The sequence below is a fragment of the Schistocerca nitens genome, chromosome 7, assembly GCF_023898315.1.
Source record: "Schistocerca nitens isolate TAMUIC-IGC-003100 chromosome 7, iqSchNite1.1, whole genome shotgun sequence".
NCBI lineage: Eukaryota > Metazoa > Arthropoda > Insecta > Orthoptera > Acrididae > Schistocerca > Schistocerca nitens.
In genome coordinates, this window is record NC_064620.1 from 219,222,117 (window position 1) to 219,244,879 (window position 22,763).

A 22,763-nucleotide genomic window follows, 5' to 3' on the forward strand; every position below is an offset into this window, starting at 1 on the left:
CATCCCTATTAAATCCCCAAACCACCTTCCCTACCCTCTGGCTCCTATCCTTGTAACCGCCCCCGGTGTAAAACCTGTCCCATGCACCCTCCCACCACCACCTACTCCAGTCCTGTAACCCGGAAAGTGTACACGATCAAAGGCAGAGCCACATGTGAAAGCACCCACGTGATTTACCAACTGACCTGCCTACACTGTGATGCATTCTATGTGGGAATGACCAGCAACAAACTGTCCATTCGCATGAATGGACACAGGCAGACAGTGTTTGTTGGTAATGAGGATCACCCTGTGGCTAAATATCCCTTGGTGCACGGCCAGCACATCTTGGCACAGTGTTACACCGTCCGGGTTATCTGGATACTTCCCACTAACACCAACCTATCCGAACTCCGGAGATGAGAACTTGCTCTTCAATATATCCTCTCTTCCCGTTATCCACCAGGCCTCAATCTCCGCTAATTTCAAGTTGCCGCCACTCATACCTCACCTGTCATTCAACATCATCTTTGCCTCTTCACTTCTGCCTCGACTGACATCTCTGCACAAACTCTTTGTCTTTAAATATGTCTGTTTGTGAGATGTCTGCTTGTGTCTGTATATGTGTGTGTGTGCGAGTGTATACCGTTCCTTTTTTCCCCCAAAGGTAAGTCTTTCCGCTCCCGGGATTGGAATGACTCCTTACCCTCTCCCCTAAAACCCACATCCTTTCGTCTTTCCCTCTCCTTCCCTCTTTCCTGATGAGGCAACAGTTTGTTGCGAAAGCTTGAATTTTGTGTGTGTGTTTGTGTGTCTATCGACCTGCCAGCGCTTTCGTTCGGTAAGTCACATCATCTTTGTTTTTAGATATATTTTTCCCACGTGGAATGTTTCCCTCTATTATATATATATACAGCTTCCAGTATACGTCACTAAAGACCGTGAAGATAAAGTTAGAGAAATTAAAGCTTCCACGGAAGCTTCCTATCAATTCTCCTTCAAGCAAACCATTCGCTTTTGGAATAGGAAAAGGGATCAGTGATACTGGTACACAAAGTACCCTCTGCCACACACCATTAGGTAGCTTGTGGAGTATAGATGTAGATTAGATAATAGTCATTATGTTCTGGTTTTTGTAAATAACAGAAAAACGTGTGGCAGTTGGTATGTTAACACTGCACTTAATTACCTAATGGACATCAGCAGGAGTGCAATCTACTTGTGTGGAAATAAAAAAAAAATGTGCATAGCAGACAACTACCTGTTACAGATTATAACTGCAAATAATACTATGAAAAAATGATATACAGCCACCTTGACTGAGTGGCATTAATGTGTCATTTGTCGGATGAAAATTTATGGAGATTTTGGGAGGGTGGTGGCTTTGGGTACATTGAGGGCAGCTTATTTTCAGACAGGTGTGACTTGGTTGTTAAATGTTTATTCTTGTGTTTTTCACAGATTGTGGCAATAGTTTCCACTCACTGGTTCATTGTCCAGGATGTAGTTGTGGAATAAGGGTCTGTGTAATTCCATCCAGCTATTTCTTCAGACACTGGAAAGTTTGTCATTGAGCCTGTATGTGCAAGGCATCATGAAGCTGGTATATATCTGAGGTGAATGGCCATGTGTTTACTAACCCCTCATGATAGGAGGGAATGTTTGCATTTGGCACACAAACATGTACACCAAATTGCATGTCACTAGTCAACTGAATGAATATTTGGTTTGGTTGCAGAGTGACAGAAAGCATATTTTAATTTAGCAAGATTCCAGAACCCATTATCATATATCAAACTTCTTGGAATAAAAGTAAGAATTGTATGTGGGATGGTATATCCGAAGTTGAATAAGTATATCTCTGTATCTCTGCTCATGGATATGTGGTCGTGCATTTTGTGGGTGAATGTTTCATGCTTACATGTATGCTAACTAATTATGGTGCTGTAAGTGGTGGTGTCATTCTACAAGATGACTACATTTGACTGTGCAGGACACATATGGACAAATGTCAACAACAATAAACACACTCTCTGTGCATAGGGTCCAGCTTAATGTTCTGACTTACGTTCTTGAGAGGAACTATTTGGAATGTTAATGCTTGCATTCCTCTTCTTTATGTTTTTGCAGTGCTGAGAGCACTCCACAAGAAGCTTGATTATCACTTGGAGCTCATAGTCATCATCAGAAGTAACTTTATCTGTGTATTGCATTGCTGCTCAGAGGACCTGATGACCATGCTATTGAGCATCTGAAATCATCATCTGTAGTGCCACTGTGGGTAGTTACACCCTGTATTGATATTACATGTAGAGTACTAAAGTGATGTATCAATTTTGAACATTTCAAACATATTCTATCTTCAGATAAGAATTCCTTGTCTGGAAATGTGTTTTAATGCCATTTGTGTAATACACTTTTGCTAAGTTTCATAAATTTTGACACTTTAGTTTACGTATATACATATACACAGAGGAGGGAGGGGGGGGGGGTTGCTAGCTATTGAATATCAAGAAAGTAAAATCTTTTAATATGTAAATGAGGAAAAGGTTGGAAAGGCTTGCCTTTACTTATCTTCTGCAGGTGCCTCTCCCAATACTGGTTTCTGTAGGCATTACTGGGAGTTGTATCTTCTGAAGGTGAGTGTGGGTCAGTTTTTTGTCTCTCTTTGCGATAGTTATAATTTTTCGAAATGGACTTTTGAAAATACTGAAACATTTGATATTGACTATCAGCTTTGACCCATGACATCTTCAAGATTGCAGCTTCATCCATATTACCCCTATCCAATGTGGCAACCATAATGTCAGACACAATACAATTAACAAAATGAAAACAAATCCAAAATTTGATTATAATAATTTGAAGGAGGACATGAAACAAAGAGAACACTTTTGAGAATTACTAGGTTTTGCTTAAGGAGAAACAAAATAAACTACATTCCTATCTTACAACATGCTGTTGTGGTTTTCATTCCAAAAGTTGGTTTGATGCAGCTCTCCATGCTACGCTATACTGTGCATGCCTCTTCATCTCCAAATAACTACTGCAACCTACATCATTTTGAATCTGCTTACTGTATTCATCCCTTGGCCTCTGTTTACAGTTTTACCCCCAGCACTTACCTTCAAAACTAAATTGGTAATCCTTTGTTATCTCAGAATGTATCATATCAACCAATCCCTTGTTCTAGTCAAGTCATGCCACTAATTTCTTTTCTCCCCAATTCTGCTCACTACTATCTCATTATTATTTTATACACCCGCCTTATCTTCACCATTTCTTCTTTAGCACCATATTTCAAAAGCTTCTATTCTCTTCTTGTCTAAACTTTTGATGTTAACAAATTTCTCTTCTTTAGAAATGTTTTTCTTGCCATTGCCAGTGTACATTTCATATCCTCTCTACCTCAGCCATCATCATTTATTTCGCTGCTCAAATAACAAAACTCGTGTGCTACTTGAAGCCTCTTGTTTCCTAATGTAATTCCCTCAGCATCACCCGATTTAATTTGATTACAATCCATTATCCTTGTTTTGCTTTTGTCAGTGTTCATCTTGTATCCTCCTTTCAAGACACTGTCCATTCTGTTCAGCTGCTCTTCCAAGTCCTTTGCTGTCTCTGACAGAATTACAATGTCATCGGTAAACTCAAAGTTTTTATTTCTTCTACCTGAACATTAATTCCTATTCCTTTGGTTTCCTTTACTGCTTGCTCAGTGTACAGAATTAATACTATTGAGGATAGGCTACAACCTTTTCTCACTCGTTTCTGAATCACTGCTTCCCTTTCATGCCTGTTGACTCTTATAACTGCCATCTGGCTACTGTGTAAGTTCCAAATAGCCGTTCACTACCGGTATTTTACCCTTGATACCCTCAGAACTTCAAAGAGAGTACTCCAGTCAGCATTGTAAAAAGTTTTCTCTAAGCCTACATATGCTATAAACATAGGTTTACTTTTCCTTAACCTATCTTCTAACATAAATCACAGGGTATTTTCTCACGTGTTCCCACAAGTCTGCGGAATCCAAATTGATCGTCACCAAGATTGGCTTCTACCAGTTTTTGTATTCCTCTGTAAAGAATTCGTGTTAGTCTTTTGGTGCCACGCCCTATTAAAATGATAGTTTAGTAATATTAACCCCTCTTGGGACCTGCTTTCTTTGGAATTTGAATTATTATATTCTTCTTGAAGTTTAAGGGTATTTCACCCATCTCATGCCTCTTGCACACCAGATAGAAGAGTTTTGTCACGTCTGGCTCTCCCAAGGGTAGCCCTAGTTCTGTAGGAATGTCAGCTACTCCCAGGACCTCTCGCAGTGTCGTATCTCCCATCTCATCTCCATCTTCTTCCAGTTCTATGATACCGCCTTCAAGGCCGTCTCCCTTGTATAGATCCTCAATATACTCCTTCCACTTTTCAGCTTTCCCTCCTGTGCATAGTACTGATTTCCCATCAGAGCTCGTGATATATAGTTGTTTCTCTTTTCTCCAAATGCCTCTTATTTTTCTTGTAGGCAGTGTCTATGTTTCCCCTAGTGAAACATGCTTCTAAATACGTACACTTGTCCTCTAGCTGTTCCTGCTTAGCCATTTTGCACTTTATATCAATCTCATGTTTTAGATCTTTGCATGCCCTTTTGCCTCCTTCATTTGCTGCATTTTTATATTTTCTCCTTTCATCAGTTAAATTCAGTGTCTCCTGTAATATCCAATGATTTTTACTAGGCTTTGTCCTTTTAGCTGTTTTATTCTCTTCTGCCATCACTATTTTATCTCTCAAAGCTACTCATTGATCTTCTGCTGTATTCATTTCTCATGTTGTAGTCAGTCATTGCCTAATGCTCCCTATGAAACTCTCAACAACCTGTGGTTATTTCAGTTTATCAAGGTCCCATCTCCATAAATTCCTACCTTTTTGCAATGTCTTCAGTTTTAATCTACAGTTATAACCAATAAATTGTTGCCAGAGTCCACATCTACTCTTGGAAATGTCTTACAATTTTAAATCTGGTTCCAAAATCTCTGCCTTACCATTATATAACCAGTCTGAAACTTCCCGGTGTTCCAGGTTTCTCTAATGTATACTACCTTCTTTCATGATTTGTAAACCAGGCGTTAGTGCTCTGTGCAATATTCTACCGGGCGCCTTCCTCTTTCATCTCTTTCCCCCATTCCATATTTGTCGATTATTTTTCTTTCTCTTCCTTTTCCCACTGTTGAATTCCAGTCCCCGACCACAGTTAAATTTTCATCTCCCTTAACTAACTGGATAATTTATTTTATCTCATTGTACATTTCTTCAATCTCTTCTTCTTGTGCAGAGCTAGTTTGCATATAAACTTGTACTACTTTGGTGGGTGTTGGCTATGTGTCTATCTTGGCTATGATAATGTGTTCACTATGCTGTTCATAGTAGCTTACCTGCATGCCTGTTTTCTTATTCGTTACTAAACCTACTCCTGTGTAACCCATATTTGATTTTTTATTTATAATCTTGTATTCACTTAACCAGAAGTCCTGTTCCTTCTGCCACCAAACATCACTAATACCCACTATATCTAACTTCAACCTAACCAGTTCCCTTATTAAATTTTCTAACCAACCTGCCTGATTAAGGGATCTAACATTCCATGCTCCAGTCCATAGAACACCAGTTTTGTTTCTCCTAATGACGATGTAAGGATGTAGAGGCTTATCTCACGAGGGGTAAGATAGAAAGTGCCTACAGGAAAATTAAAGACACCTTTGGAGAAAAGAGAACCAGAACCACTTGCGTGAATATCAAGAGCTCAGATGGAAACCCAGTTCTAAGCAAAGAAGAGAAAGCAGAAAGGTGGAAGGAGTATATAGAGGGTCTATACAAGGGCAATGTACTTGAGGACAGTATTATGGAAATGGAAGAGAATATAGATGAAGATAAAATGGGAGATACAATACTGCATGAAGAGTTTGACAGAGCGCTGAAAGACCTAAGTCGAAACAAGGCCCCGGGAGTAGACAACATTCCATTAGAACTACTGACGGCCTTGGGAGAGCCAGTCCTGACAAAACTCTACCATCTGTTGAGCAAGATGTATGAGACAGGCGAAATACCCTCAGACTTCAAGAAGAATATAATAATTCCAATCCCAAAGAAAGCAGGTGTTGACAGATGTGAAAATTACCGAACTATCAGTTTAATAAGTGACTCTTGAAATTTTCCCGGCGTATCGAATATTCCATAAGATTTCGGGATTGCAGCCGGATCTCATCGACTTCTTTCCACGATATTTCGGCTGCCAACCTTACAGCCATCTTCAGGCGAGTGTTTGACACTGGAGATTGCTAGTGCAAGTCGCTCTATTTATACTTAAAAGTGCCGCAGGCGCGCATGCGCAAGTTACCGTAGCATGTGCGCCACCTGTCGATTCCAAGGCCCTCTACAATATTACTGCATCTATGGAGCGCCAACGAATGCATGAAAAAAGTAAAACATGCACACAGATGTGTCCAAAACAATAAAAGGAAAATTTCAATATTAAATTTAAAATTACTTGTCGTTCGACATGTCAGAAGCCATAAAAAGTTTTCTTTTGGTTGAAATTAAAGAAATCAACGGGTTCCAGGCCTTATTCAATAAAAAGCCGCCATCACGATTAATGAGATTTTCCGCTAAACGTATTTCAACGGATTCCTTCACAACTGAATCCCAGAAGGATCTCGATGGGGCCAAGATTTTCGTGGCCGAATAATCCATAGTATGTCCTGTGGATATACAATGTTCGGCTATGGCCGACTTACTGGGCTGTAAAAGGCGAGTGTGGCGTTCATGTTCAACGCAGCGGTCGTGTACTGTGCGTGTGGTTTGACCAATGTAGGTTTTCCCACACTCGCAAGGTATTTTATAAATTCCAGCCTTCCGTAATCCCAGATCATCCTTCGCTGAGCCCAGAAGAGCACGAGTCTTTGTAGGTGGCCGGAAGATTGCTTTCACACGATGTTTCTTTAAAATTCTGCCTACTTTCGATGAAATGTTCCCGACATATGGGAGAAATGCTCTGGACTTAAACACCTCCTTATCCTCTTGATCTTGTGGGTGGTCACGATTTTTCCTCCTTAAAGCGGTACTGACCTGATGTGCAGAATATCCATTATGTTGAAATACCGATTTCAAGTGCTCTAATTCGTCTGCAAGGCTGTCTTTATCAGACACGACATGTGCCCTATGCACCAACGTTCGAAGAACACCCATAGTTTGTGACGGGTGATGACAGCTTGACGCCTGTAGGTACAAATCCGTATGCGTGGGTTTCCGATAGACAGAATGCCCCAATGACCCATCCACCCTGCGTTTAACCATGACGTCCAGAAATGGTAGGCAACCATCCTTTTCAACTTCCATCGTAAACTGAATGTTTGTGTGGATGGAATTCAGATGTTGTAAAAACCGTGAAAGCTCTTCTTCACCGTGAGGCCACACTACAAAGGTATCGTCCACGTACTGCCAGAAGACTGTTGGTTTCAACATCGCTGAATCGAGAGCCCTCTCCTCAAAGTCTTCCATATAAAAGTTGGCTACCAGAGGGGACAGAGGACTGCCCATGGCAACACCGTCAAGTTGCTCAAAATATTCATTATTAAATAGAAAGTAAGTAGAGGACAGGGCATGGTGAAACAGCGCCGTTATATCGGCCGTAAACTTATTGCCGATAAGTGACAATGAATCCAAAAGAGGGACCCTCGTGAAGAGTGAAACGACATCGAAACTTACTAACAAGTCCGAATCCGTCAGCTGTAGTGTTCTCAGTCTATTGATAAAGTCCGCAGAGTTACGAATATGGTGCGTACATTTGCCAACGAAAGGTCTCAGTAGCGATGCCAAATGACTAGATAAATCATATGTTGGAGCACCGATATTGCTCACTATGGGGCGTAAGGGCACATTATCCTTATGGATCTTTGGAAGACCATATAACCTAGGTGGAATAGAACTGTGAGGTCTCAATCTTTTCACAACTTCTTGCAGCAGAGAAGAGGAGTTTAGCAACTCTGACGTTTTCCTTTCTACTTTCCGAGTAGGGTCTTTATCAAGCTTCCTGTACGTTGTCTCACTCAGCAAACTATATATCTTCTGATCATACATATCACGTGGCAACAGCACAGTAGCATTCCCCTTATCCGCCGGAAGGACCACCGTCTGAGGATCTTCCCGTAGCTTGCGCAGCGCAGCCCTTTCCATTGAAGAAATGTTGCTCTTCTGAGGACGAGTTCTCGTAAGGGCGCGACATGTTTCCCACCTGATTTCTTCTGCTGCTTCACTGGATAGAGGCCTGACAGCTTCTTCAACAGCACTAATAAAATCTGTTAAAGGTAAGGTCCTAGGTGTCGGTGCGAAGTTCAGACCTTTCCCAAGTACCGACAGTGTCACGTTGTCTAAATCCTTATCCGTGAAATTTACCACAGAGCGTCGAAAAACATCTTCTTGTCGTGACGTTGCTGAAAGTCGGTCGAACTTCGATGATTGCCTTAAAGAATACTCCTGACGGATCCAGTCTGATTTGGCCCATGTTACACCATCGACCCATTCCCAGGAGAGGGAAGGAAGATTAGATGCAATCTCCATATGCAAATAAAACAGCTCTTACGAAACCACGTCCAGTTCCCGGCGAGTAAAGCGTATCCTCTCCTTCACAAGGGCTAAACTTGCTTTACGAGTGATAAACTTCGCAGCGGCGGTCTTGAGAAAATGTGTCACTCTGGCGAACTTTGGAATAAGGCCATTATCCCGGCATTTCAGTAAGAAACATAAAGCACTTAACAATCTCACACGTTTGTTTCGTACCTTATCCAACTTCTGGATGTTAGATGCCATCTCCTCCCCGAAGAGGTATTTGATGTGACTCTTGAAATTTTCCCGGCGTATCGAATATTCCATAAGATTTCGGGATTGCAGCCGGATCTCATCGACTTCTTTCCACGATATTTCGGCTGCCAACCTTACAGCCATCTTCAGGCGAGTGTTTGACACTGGAGATTGCTAGTGCAAGTCGCTCTATTTATACTTAAAAGTGCCGCAGGCGCGCATGCGCAAGTTACCGTAGTTTTAAATTTAATATTGAAATTTTCCTTTTATTGTTTTGGACACATCTGTGTGCATGTTTTACTTTTTTCATGAATTCGTTGGCGCTCCATCGATGCAGTAATATTGTAGAGGGCCTTGGAATTGACAGGTGGCGCGCATGCTACGGTAACTTGCGCATGCGCGCCTGCGGCACTTTTAAGTATAAATAGAGCGACTTGCACTAGCAATCTCCAGTGTCAAACACTTGCCTGAAGATGGCTGTAAGGTTGGCAGCCAAAATATCATGGAAAGAAGTCGATGAGATCCGGCTGCAATCCCGAAATCTTATGGAATAGTTTAATAAGTCACAGCTGCAAAATACTAACGCAAATTCTTTACAGACGAATGGAAAAACTGGTAGAAGCCGACCTCGGGGAAGATCATTTTGGATTCCGTAGAAATGTTGGAACACATGAGGCAATACTAACCTTACGACTTATCTTAAAGGAAAGATTAAGGAAAGGTAAACCTATGTTTCTAGCATTTGTAGACTTAGAGAAAGCTTTTGACATAGTTGACTGGAATACTCTTTTTCAAATTCTAAAGGTGGCAGGGGTAAAATACAGGGAGCGAAAGGCTATTTACAATTTGTACAGAAACCATATGGCAGTTATAAGAGTCGAGGGGCACGAAAGGGAAGCAGTGGTTGGGAAGGGTGTGAGACAGGGTTGTAGCCTCTCCCCAATGTTATTCAATCTGTATACTGAGCAAGCAGTAAAGGAAACAAAAGAAAAATTTGGAGTAGGAATTAAAATCCATGGAGAAGAAATAAAAACTTTGAGGTTCGCCAATGACATTGTAATTCTGTCAGAGACAGCAAAGGACTTGGAAGAGCAGTTGAACGGAATGGACAGTGTCATGAAAGGAGGATATAAGATGAACATCAACAAAAGCAAAACGAGGATAATGGAATGTAGTCGAATTAAGTCTGGTGATGCTGAGGGAATTAGATTAGGAACTGAGACACTTAAAGTAGTAAAGGAGTTTTGCTGTTTGGGGAGCAAAATAACTGATGATGGTCGAAGTAGAGAGGATATAAAATGTAGACTGGCAATGGCAAGGAAAGCGTTTCTGAAGAAGAGAAATTTGTTAACATCTAGTATAGATTTAAGTGTCATGAAGTCGTTTCTGAAAGTATTTGTATGGAGCGTAGCCATGTATGGAAGTGAAACATGGACGATAAATAGTCTGGACAAGAAGAGAATAGAAGCTTTGGAAATGTGGTGCTACAGAAGAATGCTGAAGATTAGATGGGTAGATCACATAACTAATGAGGAAGTATTGAATAGAATTGGGGAGAAGAGGAGTTCGTGGGACAACTTGACAAGAAGAAGGGACCGGTTGGTAGGACATGTTCTGAGGCATCAAGGGATCACATATTTATCATTGGAGGGTAAAAATCGTAGAGGGACACCAAGAGATTAATACACTAAGCAGATTCAGAAGGATGTGGGTTGCAGTAAGTACTGGGAGATGAAGAAGCTTGCACTGGATAGAGTAGCATGGAGAACTGCATCAAACCAGTCTCAGGACTGAAGACCACAACAACAACAATGACGATGTCCTCCTGAGTAGTTCCCCCCTGGAGATCCAAATGATGGACCATTTTACGTCTGCAATATTTGACCATGGAAGACTGCCATTGTCATTTAACCATACAGTAGAGCTGCATGTTCTTGGGGAAAACTATGGCTGTAGTTTCCCCTTGCTTTCAGCTGTTCATGGTACTAGCACCGCAAGGCCATTTACTTACTTATTTATTTATTTACACATCAAGTTCCGTAGTATCAATTTGAGGAGCAAATCTCCAAGGTCATGGAATGTGTCAGTACATGAAGTTACAACATAAAACTAATACCAGATAAAAATAAAATCTTTATGAACCCAAGAAATGTCCAACCATAAGTTTAAGTAAACGCAGTCAACAATATAACACAAGAATCAGCTTAATTTTTCAAGGAACTCCTCAACAGAACAGAATAGAAGGAGTGACCCGTGAAGAAACTCTTCAGTTCTGATTTGAAAGTGTATGGATTACTGCTAAGGGTAGCTTATTGAAAATGGATGCGGTAGTATACTGCACACCTCTATTGAGAGCCCAATCTCAAAATACCCAGACTAGTGAACAGGGGTCGACAAGAGGTTCGTGAACTTACACGGCTTATTGCCCGAACTGCCCGTTTCTGGGCCAAAAATATCATTTTGGAATGAGAAAAATTACCCAAAATATAATACCATACGACATAAGTGAATGAAAATAAACAAAGTAGTCTAATTTTTGTGTCTAATGATCACTTACTTCAGATACCATTCGAATAGTAAAAATGGCAGCATTAAGTCTTTGAACAAGATCTTGAGCATGGGCTTTCCATGACGGTTTACTATCTATCTGAACACCTAGAAATTTTAACTGTTCAGTTTCACTAATTACATGCCCATTCTGTGAAATTTAAACGCCGGGATTTGTTGAATTGTGTGTTATAAACTGTAAAAACTTAGTCTTATGTGATTTAGCGTCAGTTTGTTTTCTACAAGCCATGAACTTATGTCATGAACTGTATTATTTGAAACTGAGCCAATGTTGCACACAACATCTTTTACTACCAAGCTAGTGTCATCAGCAAACAGAAATATTTTAGAGTTACTCGTAATACTAGGGGGCATATCTTTGTATAAATGAGGAACAGGAATGGCTCCAGCACTGATTCGTGGGGCACGTCCACCATTTGACCATACTTTATTCAGACCCACATCACAACCATTCTCTTGTGAATAATGACCTTTTGCTGTCTGTTGTTAAAGTAAGAGGTGAACCAATTGTGAGCTGCTACTTGTATTTTGTAATGGTCCAGCTTCTGGAGCAATATTTTGTGATCAACACAAACGCCATAGTTAAATCAGAAAATATGCCAATTGTTCGAAACCTTTTGTTTAGCCTATACAGTACGTCACAGAGAAAAGAAAATATACCATTTTCAGTTGTTGTTTGATTTTAAAGCCATACTGTACATTTGAAAGCAAATTATGTGATACAAAATTGTTGAGGCTTTCGTGGCCACTTGTTGACAAACTGCCTATTGGCTTCTGTCTCGGGTTCTTCGGCCGACGTTCATCTAATGATTTTTCTGACGTTTCGCCAGCACGAGTGGCTGGCATTGTCAAAGCTTCACCCTCCATTGCCGGTGGTGAACTGGAGCCGAGCTCGCGGGCGCAGGCTATATGTACCTGGCGCGCCAACGTCCGAGGGCTTCTCCGCGGTCATTTCCGGTGCGGTTCTCCTCTTGCTACCTGCGACGGTCGTTCGCTGCAGTACGGGAAGCCAGGATCCGTTGACCTTAAGGCTTTCCTCTTTCTTGTTCAAACTGTTCGCGTGTTTTTGTATTTCTACAGCTTCTCTGAACAAGCGCGTGTGATAGTGCTTCTCTACAGCCAGAACTTCCGTGTCTGCGAATTTTATTACATGGTCGGTCTCATTCAGTGCGTGCTCTGCCACGGCCGATTTCTCCACCTGCCCCAACCTGCAATGTCGCTTATGCTCTTTGATCCTGGTGTTAATGGATCGTCCAGTCATTATGAGCAAAAGATCCAAGACCTATTAGATCCGACGACGTACCGAAAACTAAGCGCAGATCCGACGCAACATATCACACGGAATACGAATCGATTAATCAAGGCGTCTTCTCTGCCGGCGGACATACAGAGAAACCTGCGCAACACAGAAGCCCTACCACCTCGGCTGTATGGATTACCCAAGATCCATAAGAACAACGTTCCACTGAGACCGATCGTTAGCGCTCCTGGATCACCAACATATAAACTGGCAAAACACTTGGCCTCTCTGCTCCAGCCACACGTGGGGAAGACCGACACATACATTAAGGACTCAGGACATTTCATTGAGAAGCTGAAGAAACTGAAACTTGCACCAAACGACATCCTGGTCAGCTTTGATGTTGTTTCGTTATTTACGAAAGTGCCACTCAGTGACGCTCTGGAGCACATCGGTTCCATTTTTCCGCTAGACATCAGAAAGCTCTTCCATGCATGTCTCACCACGAGCTATTCCACGTGGAATGGCGATTTCTACTAACAGCTGGAAGGCGTCGCCATGGGTAGTCCTCTCAGTCCAGTGGTGGCCAACTTCTTCATGGAACAATTCGAAGCACAGGCACTGGACTCGGCGACTTACAAACCTAAGGTGTGGTACAGGTACGTCGATGACACTTTCGTGGTGTGGAGCCATGGTGAAGAACAGCTCAGTGACTTCCTAAGACACTTGAACAGCCTCCATGCCAACATAACATTTACCATGGAAGTAGAAAAGGACAAGAAACTGCCATTTCTAGATGTTCTGGTCACAAGGGACGGCGAAGATCTGGGACACAGCGTGTATCGAAAACCGACTCACACGGACCGATACCTGCACAAACTGTCAAACCACCACCCGAGCCAGAAAAGAGGCATGATTAGTACGCTCGTAACGAGAGCAGGACGAATATGTGAGCCGCAACACCTCAAACGAGAAATGCAACACCTGGAAACTGTCCTGAGGAGCAATGGTTACTCCACAAATTATATTAGAAGTGTAACAGAGCCCAACCCTCGGCGAAGTAAGGAACCCATACATTCCCAGAGTGACGCACAGAATCGGCCGTATATTGCGCAAACATGGCGTAAAGACGATTTTCAAACCGACAAGGAAGATCAAAGAGTGTCTTAGATCGGCGAAGGAGAAGAGAGACCCACTTGCAATGTCGGGAATATACCGCATACCATGCACATGCAGAAAAGTTTATGTCAGAATGACTGGGCGATCCATTAACACCAGGATCAAAGAGCATAAGCGACATTGCAGGTTGGGGCAGGTGGAGAAATCGGCCGTGGCAGAGCACGCACTGAACGAGACCGACCATGTAATAAAATTCGCCGACACGGAAGTTCTGGCTGTAGAGAAGCACTATCACACGCGCTTGTTCAGAGAAGCTGTAGAAATACAAAAACACGCGAACAGTTTGAACAAGAAAGACGAAAGCCTTAAGGTCAACGGATCCTGGCTTCCCGTACTGCAGCGAACGACCGTCGCAGGTAGCAAGAGGAGAACCGCACCGGAAATGACCGCGGAGAAGCCCTCGGACGTTGGCGCGCCAGGTACATATAGCCTGCGCCCGCGAGCTCGGCTCCAGTTCACCACTGGCAATGGAGGGTGAAGCTTTGACAATGCCAGCCACTCGTGCTGGCGAAACGTCAGAAAAATCATTAGATGAACGTCGGCCGAAGAACCCGAGACAGAAGCCAATAGGCAGTTTGTCAAATTATGTGATATAAAATGATCAGTTATCTTACATACATGCCTTTTCAATAACTTTAGCAAACGCTGATGGCATAGAAATAGGTCTAAAATTGTCTACATTATCCCTTATTCCTAAAGCAAAAATTACAAATATGGCTAAATACAGGGCTAACATGTGCAGCACAGTACTTTAATATTCTGCTAGGCACTCCATCATATCCATGAGAGTCCTTAGTCTACAGTTATTAAATTATTGACCCAGTCTCCCCCTTGTCTGTATCACAGAGGAGTAATTCAGACATCAATCTCGGAAAGGCATTTGCCAAGGGGGTCATGATTCCCTGTAGAAAAAATGTTATGTAGTTAAGTGTATACACACTACTGCAGCTACTAAGCTGCTAGTAGTTCTTCATAGCAATCGTAAATGGCAGGATAAACTGGACCAGTTCGACAATCAGCTGTGTGGATGTACTGCCGCGTGTGTGTTTTGGCAGAAAGTAGAGACTTTTTTGGTGTTTGTGCACTGATTTGTGGGTTTGAAAATTATGTTTTTATTTTGAAAACGTAAGTAGATATGGTGTAGATGGCCAAACAATAGAAAATCCAGGATGGAATGTAACAAAACGAGAGAAGGAAAGTTGCTACACACCGTATTGTGGAGATGCTGAGCCGTGATAGGCGCAATAAAAAGATTCACACAATCATAGCTTTCGGCCATTAAGGCCTTTGTCAGCAGTAGACACACACTCATGCAAGCGCAACTTGCACACACATCTGCAGTCTCAGAGAGCTGAAACTACACTGCGAGCAGCAGCACCAGTGCATGATGGGAGTGGCGACTGGGTGGGGGTAAGGAGGAGGCTGGGGAGGTCAGTGGGAGAGATAGTATGGTGGGAGTAGCAGACAGTGAAGTGGTGCAGTTCAGACGGAGGGTAGGAGAGAAGGTGCGGAGGGGGTAAGTAGCAGAAAGGAGAGAAATAAAAATAAAAGATATTAAAAGACAGGGTGTGTGAAATGACGGCTGTGTAGTGCTGGAATGGGAACAGAGACTGGGCTAGATGGGTGAGGACAGTGACTAACGAAGGTTGAGGCCAGGAGGGTTACAGGAACGTAGGATGTATTGCAGGGAAAGTTTCCACCTGCGCAATTTAGAAAAGCTGGTTTTGGTGGGAAGGATCCCTATGGCACAGGCTGTGAAGCAGTCATTGAGACAAGGGGTATCATATTTAGGAGTGCGTTCAGCTACAGGGTGGTCCACGTGTTTTTTGGCCACAGTTTGTCGGTGGCCGTTCATGCGGACAGACAGCTTGTTGCTTGTCATGCCTACATAGAATGCAGCACAGTGATTGCAGCTTAGCTTGTAGATCACATGACTGGTTTCACAGGTAGCCCTGCCTTGATGTGATAGGTAATGTTAGTGACCAGACTGGAGTAGGTGGTGGTAGGAGGATGTATGGGATAGGCCATGCATCTTGGTCTATTACAGGGTTATGAGCCATGAGGTAAGGGATTGGGTGCAGGGGTTGTGTAAGGATGGACGAGTATATTGTGTAGGTTCGGTGGACGGCAGAATACTACAGTAGGAGGGGTGGGAAGGATAGTGGGTAGGACATTTCTCATTTCAGGGCACGACGAGAGGTAATCGAAACCCTGGCAGAGAATGTAATTAAGTTGCTCCAGTCCTTGATGGTACTGAGTTACGAGGGGAATGTTCCTCTGTGGCCGGACTGTGGGACTTTGGGAGGTGGTGGGAAACTGGAAAGATAAGGCACCGGAAATTTGTTTTTGTACAAGGATGGGAGGATAATTTCGGTCAGTGAAGGCTTCAGTGAGGCCCTCGATATATTTAGAGAGGTACTGCTCCTCACTGCAGATGCGACGACTACGGGTGGCTAGGCTGTATGGAAGGGACTTCTTGGTATGAAACGGGTGGCAGCTGTCGAAGTGGACGTACTGCTGGTTGTTAGTAGGTTTGATATTGACGGAGGTATTGATGTAGCCATCTCTGAGGCAGAGGTCAACATCTAGGAAGGTGGCTTGTTGGGTTGAGTAGAACCAGGTGAAGCAAATGGGGGAGAAGTTGTTGAGGTTCTGGAGGAATGTGAATAAAGTGTCCTCACCTTCAATCCAGATAGCAAAGATGTCATCAATGAATCTGCACCAGGTGAGGGGTTTAGGATTCTGGGTTTTTAGGATGAATTCCTCTATTTTGCCCATGAATAGCTTAGCTTAGGATGGTGCCATGTGGGTGCCCATAGCCATACCGCAGATTTGTTTGTGGGTAATGCCTTCAAAGGAGAAGTAATTGTGGGTGAGGATATAGTTGGTCATGGGGACTAGGAAGGAGGTTGTTGGTTTGGAATCCATAGGGCGTCTGGAAAGGTAGTGTTCGATAACAGTAAGTCCATGGGCATTAGGAATGTTACTGTGCAGGGAGGTGGCATCAACAGTGACAAGTAGGGCACCGTGTGGTAAAGGGAGAGAACTGTGGAGAGTCAGTCAAGGAAATGGTTGTTATCTTTTATATAGGAGAACAGGTTCCGGGTAATAGGTTGAAGGTGTTGGTCTATGAGAGCAGAGTTTCTCTCAGTGGGGGCACAGTAATCGGCCACAATGGGCGTCCTGGGTGGTTGGGTTTATGGACTTTAGGAAGCGTGTAGAAGGTGGGAGTGCGGGGAGTGGTAGGAATAATTAGAGAGATGGACTCTGGGGAGAGGTTCTGGGATGGGCCTAAGGATTTGAGTAGTGACTGGAGATCCTGCTGGATCACTGGAATGGGATCACTGTGGCATGGTTTGTAGGTGGAAGTTTCTGATACCTGACCGAGTCCTGCCATGTAATCCTTGCGGTTCAAAACTACGGTGGTGGAACCTTTGTCTGCAGGTAGGATTAAATGATCAGGATCAGTTTTTAGATGGTGGGATGCGGTTCTTTCTATGGATCTAAGGTTAGTGTGCATGTTGAGGGATTTGGGGAATTATGGTGACGCAAGGTTCGAGGATAAGAAATTCTGGAAAGTTAACAGGGGGTGGTTTGGAGGCAGTGGAGCTGGATCACAGTTGGATGGAGGAGTGAACTGAGTTAGGCAAGGTTCAGTGTTGGTCTTTGGTTGAGTCTGATTGGTTGGGTTGGTGGCGAAAAAGTGTTTCCACTGTAGGGACTGGGAGAAGGAGAGAAGATCTTTAACTAGTCCTGCATGGTTGAATTTGCAATTGGGCAAAAGGTGAGGCCTTTGGAAAGGACTGGTATATCTGTAGGACTAAGGCTTCTGGAGGAAAGGTTCATGTCTGTGTTGCGGATCTGTTTAGGATTTGAGTTCTGTGTGGTAGTGGGAGGGAGTTTCGGAGGGTGGGGTAAGTGTAGTAGGTCTGCGAGACAAGGTTTGTCAGCTATGAAGGGGAGTGGGGGAGGTTTGGAGGTTATTGTAGAAGTGGTGGACAGTGGTACTCAGAGGTGGGAGTAGGAAGTGAGCAGGATGGAGAGCTTTTTGAGGTGGGGTTGTGCATGTTGCTCAAGTTCCTGCAGGGCAAGAGTTTCAATGTGTGTTATGGGTTCCAGGAATCTGGGACTACATAGCAGGATAATTTTGCGGATGGAGATTAGGTACTGCAAGGAGGATTGGGCTTGGTTGATATGGTTTTGCAGGACTATGTTGGTGAGGGCTAAGGATTGGCGGAATCTGAAAGAGGGGTAGCAACCAGAGATGGGTAATTTGATGGTAAAGCCATTAGAGGGGATTTCATGAGCCAAGCAACAACGCAGGAACAGTATGTGGGACTGGGATCTGGCTAGGGATAAGGAAACTTTTCTGTACTGACACAGATGGAAGGAGCAAGGATACATGGTGGTGCAAAAATGCGAAAAAATACGTAAGAAAGTAGAATTACGTCTGAAAAATTAAGCAAAAATACACCCAAATACGTGTGAAAAGAAAGAAATGAAACTTCCTAGCAGATTAAAACTGTGTGCCGGACCGAGACTCGACCTTGGGACCTTTGCCTTTCGTGGGCAAGTACTATACCATCTGAGCTACCCAAGCACGACTCACGTCCCGTCCTCACAGCTTTAGTTCCGCCAGTACCTCATCTCCTACCTTCCAAACTTTACAGAAGCAAACAGTTTTAATCTGCCAGGAAGTTTCATATCAGCGCACACTTTGCTGCAGAGTAAAAATCTCATTCTGGAAGAAAGAAATGGATGCACAAGGGGAAAAAATGAGATGAAATCCAAGGAAGACGACGATAGTGGAAGGCGAAAATACACTAAAATTGGCGAGAAGTCACAAAGGTCGAAGTAGAAAATAACTAATCGTTGATAAATGTAAGTATATTACTGTGGGTAGCAGGTTTGAGGGCAGATAAGCATAGAGAAGTGGGACGGGAGATGTGATTGGATGAGGTGGATTTAGTGGGTGCGAACAGGGATAGAATGGAGAAAGTGTGGGGGATGGGGAGGGGTTCGTAGTTAGAGATGTAAGATCGTGTGGCACCGGAAAAGTGTGGGAGATAACACGCAAAAATGTGGGAACTGACACAAGGAGCATGATCAGTTTGAAGGTATAGGCTTAATTATATCAGCAGGTGTTATGTGGGACATAAGATGCTGCACCAACAATCAGCGTTTTCTTGACGCTGTCTGTTGCACGCGGCCAAGTCTGTTGATACACTGTGGCTCATAAGTTGATACACTGTGGCTCATTAGTAATGCGTGCAGTGTGGTTCGTAAGGCAACAAGAGAAACACAAGAAAGAACAGAAAGAAGGATGGACATTGAGTATAGTGACGCAAAAGAAAGTAGTTACAAAGGAAAACAGCACAGGGTTAGGATCAAAGAAACGCTGTCAGGCAAAAATCAAACAATAGAAAATCCAGGATGGAATGTAACAATATGAGAGAAGGAAAGTTGCTACTCACCATAAAGCGGAGATGCTGAGCCACGATAGGCACAGTAAAAAGGTTCACACAATCATAGCTTTTGGCCATTAAGGCCTTCGTCAGCAGTAGACACACACACACACACACACACTCTCTCTCTCTCTCTCTCTCTCTCTCTCTCTCTCTCTCTCTCATGCAAGCGCAACTTGCACACACATCTGCAGTCTCAGAGAGCTGAAACTACACTGCAAGCAGCAGCACCATTGCATGATGGGAGAGGCGACTGGGTGGGGTAAGGAGGAGGCTACGGAAGGGAGAGGGGGGGATAGTATGGTGGGAATGGCGGACACTGAAGTGTTGCAGTTTAGACGGAGGGTAGGAGAGAAGGTGCGGAGGGGAGAGGGGGTAAGTAGTGGAAAGGAGGGAAATAAAAATAAAATAAATTAAAAGAGTGTGGTGAAATGACGGCTGTGTAGTGCTGGAATGGGAACTGGGAGGGGCTGGATGGGTGAGGACAGTGACTAACAAAGGGTGAGGCCAGGAGGGTTACAGGAACATATGATGTATTGCAGGGAAAGTTCCCACCTGCGCAATTCAGAAAAGCTGGTGTTGGTGGGAAGGATCCATATGGCACAGGCTGTGAAGCAATCATTGAGATGAGGGGTATCATGTTTAGGAGCGTGTTCAGCTACAGGATGGTCCACTTGTTTTTTGGCCACAGTTTGTTGGTGGCCGTTCATGTGGACAGACAGCTTGTTGGTTGTCATGCCTACATAGAATGCAGCACAGTGGTTGCAGCTTAGCTTGTAGATCACATGACTGGTTTCACAGGTAGCCCTGCCTTTGATGTGATAGTTAATGTTAGTGACCAGACTGGAGTAGGTGGTGGTAGGAGGATGTATGGGACAGGTCATGCATCTTGGTCTATTACAGGGGTATGACCCATGAGGTAAGGGATTGGGAGCAGGGGTTGTGTAAGGATGGACGAATATATTGTGTAGGTTCGGTGGATGGCAGAATACCATGGTTGGAGGAGTGGGAAGGATAGTGGGTAGGACATTTCTCATTTCAGGGCACGACGAGAGGTAACTGAAAGCCTGGCGGAGAATGCAATTGAGTTGCTCCAGTCCCTGATGGTACTGAGTTACGAGGGGAATGCTCCTCTGTGGCTGGACTGTGGGACTTTGGGAGGTGGTGGGAGACTGGAAAGATAAGGAATGGGAGATTTGTTTTTGTACAAGGATGGGAGGGTAATTATGGTCAATGAAGGCTTCAGTGAGACCCTCAGTGTATTTAGAGAGGGACTCCTCCCCACTGCAGATGCGACGACCACGTGTGACTAGGCTGTACGGAAATGACTTCTTAGTATGAAACAGGTGGCAGCTTTTGAAGTGGAGGTATTGCTGGTGGTTAGTAGGTTTGGTATGGACGGAGGTACTGAGGTAGCCATCTCTGAGGCGGAGGTCAACATCTAGGAAGGTGGCTTGTTGGGTTGAGTAGGACCAGGTGAAGCAAATGGAGGAGAAGTTGTTGATGTTCTGGACGAATATGAATAAGGTGTCCTCACCTTCAATCCAGATAGCAAAGATGTCATCAATGAATCTGAACCAGGTGAGGGGTTTAGGATTCTGGGGTTTTAGGAAAGATTTCTCTAGATGGCCAATGAATAGGGTAGCATAGGATGGTGCCAAGCGGGTGCGGACTGGAGCAACTGAATTACATTCACCGCCAAGGTTTCGATTACCTCTCGTCATGCCCTGAAATGAGAAATGTCCTACCCACTGTCCTTCCCACCCCTCCTACCATGGTATTCCGCTGTCCACCGAGCCTACACAATATACTCGTCCATCCTTACACAACCCCTGCTCCCAATCCCTTACCTCATGGCTCATACCCCTGTAATAGACCTAGGTGCAAGACCTGTCCCATACATCCTCCTACCACCACCTACTCTAGTCCGGTCACTAACATTAAGTATCACATCAAAGGCAGGGCTACCTGTGAAACCAGTCATGTGATCTACAAGCTAAGCTGCAACCACTGTGCTGCATTCTATGTAGGCATGAACACCAACAAGCTTTTTGTCCGCATGAACGGCCACCGACAAACTGTGGCCAAAAAACAAGTGGACCATCCTGTAGCTGAACACGCTGCCAAACATGATACCACTCATCTCAATGACTGCTTCACAGCCTGTGCCATATAGATCCTTCCCACCAACACCAGCTTTTCTGAATTGCGCAGGTGGGAACTTTCCCTGCAATACATGCTATGTTCCCGTAACCCTCATGGCCTCAACTGTCATTAGCCACTGTCCTCACCCATCCAGCCCCCTCCCTGTTCCCATTCCAGCACTACACAGCCGTCATTTCACCACCACACCCAGTCTTTTAATTTCTTTTATTTTTATTTCTCTCCCTTCCGCTACTTACCCCCTCACCCCTCCACACCTTCTCTCCTACCCTCCGTCTAAACTGCACCACTTCAATGTCTGCTACTCCCATCATACTATCCCTCCCACTGACCTCCCCAGCCTCCTCCTTAACCCCACCCAGTCGCCATTCCCATCATGCACTGGTGCTGCTGCTGGCAGTGTAGTTTCAACTCTCTGAGACTGCACATGTGTGTGCCAGTTGCGCTTGCATGCGCGTGCGCGCGTGTGTGTGCGTGTGTGCGTGTGTGCGTGTGTGTGTGTGTCTACTGCTGACAAAGGCCTTAATGGCCGAAAGCTATGATTGTGTGATTCTTTTTACTGTGCCTATCACGGCTCAGCATCTCCACTATATGGTGAGTAGCAACTTTCCGTGAGTGTGTGTGTGTGTGTGTGTGTGTGTGTGTGTGTGTGTGTGTGTCTACTGCTGACAAAGGCCTTAATGGCCGAAAGCTATGATTGTGTGATTCTTTTTACTGTGCCTATCACGGCTCAGCATCTCCACTATATGGTGAGTAGCAACTTTCCTTCTCTCGTATTGTTATGGTGTAGATGGTTAATTCAAGTTTCTTTACGATAGATTTGAAATTAGGTCTGTTTTTGTGTTTGTAGTGATTGTCAACAATAATGCTTTGTTAATTAAATTAAAAATGTTTTTTGTAATGTACGCACTATAAACTAAATGTAGTAATTTTTACACACACATTGGCATTCAAACATTCTTCCCATCCACCATATGTGAATGGAACATGAAGAAACCCTAATAACTGGTACAATGGGACGTACTCTATGCCATGCACTTCACAGTCGTTTGCAGAGTGTAGATGCAGATGTAGATAATTTGCAACTTTCCTTCAGTCCACACTGGTTCTTAAGTTTAGCCAAAAAAACGCCATTCCTTAACAAACAAAACACAAAAAAATAAGAACAAACATCCAGTGCAACTCAATAAAGCACAATCTGCCCACCAGACACCACTCGTCCACCAATTAACACCCATACCTAACACAAAATAAACACATAACTTAAATCATACACTCTTGTGCCAAAGCAGTGCCACTTGTCACCCCATGTACTGAGTAAA

At 43.8% G+C, this 22,763-nt stretch overlaps 1 protein-coding gene across 3 annotated transcripts in view; it reads left to right on the top strand.

The window, feature by feature from the left end:
• LOC126195030 (UDP-GalNAc:beta-1,3-N-acetylgalactosaminyltransferase 2-like) overlaps nt 1-22,763 on the top strand; it is a 147,278-nt gene that overhangs the window by 8,855 nt on the left and 115,660 nt on the right. The window contains exon 1 of one of the 3 annotated variants that reach the window (XM_049933473.1): nt 2,209-2,256. The exons of the other annotated variants lie outside the window; for them this stretch is intronic. The gene's annotated coding sequence lies outside the window, so the exon portion shown is untranslated. Of the gene's footprint in view, nt 1-2,208; nt 2,257-22,763 lie in introns of those variants that run through there. 3 annotated transcript variants of the gene reach the window in all.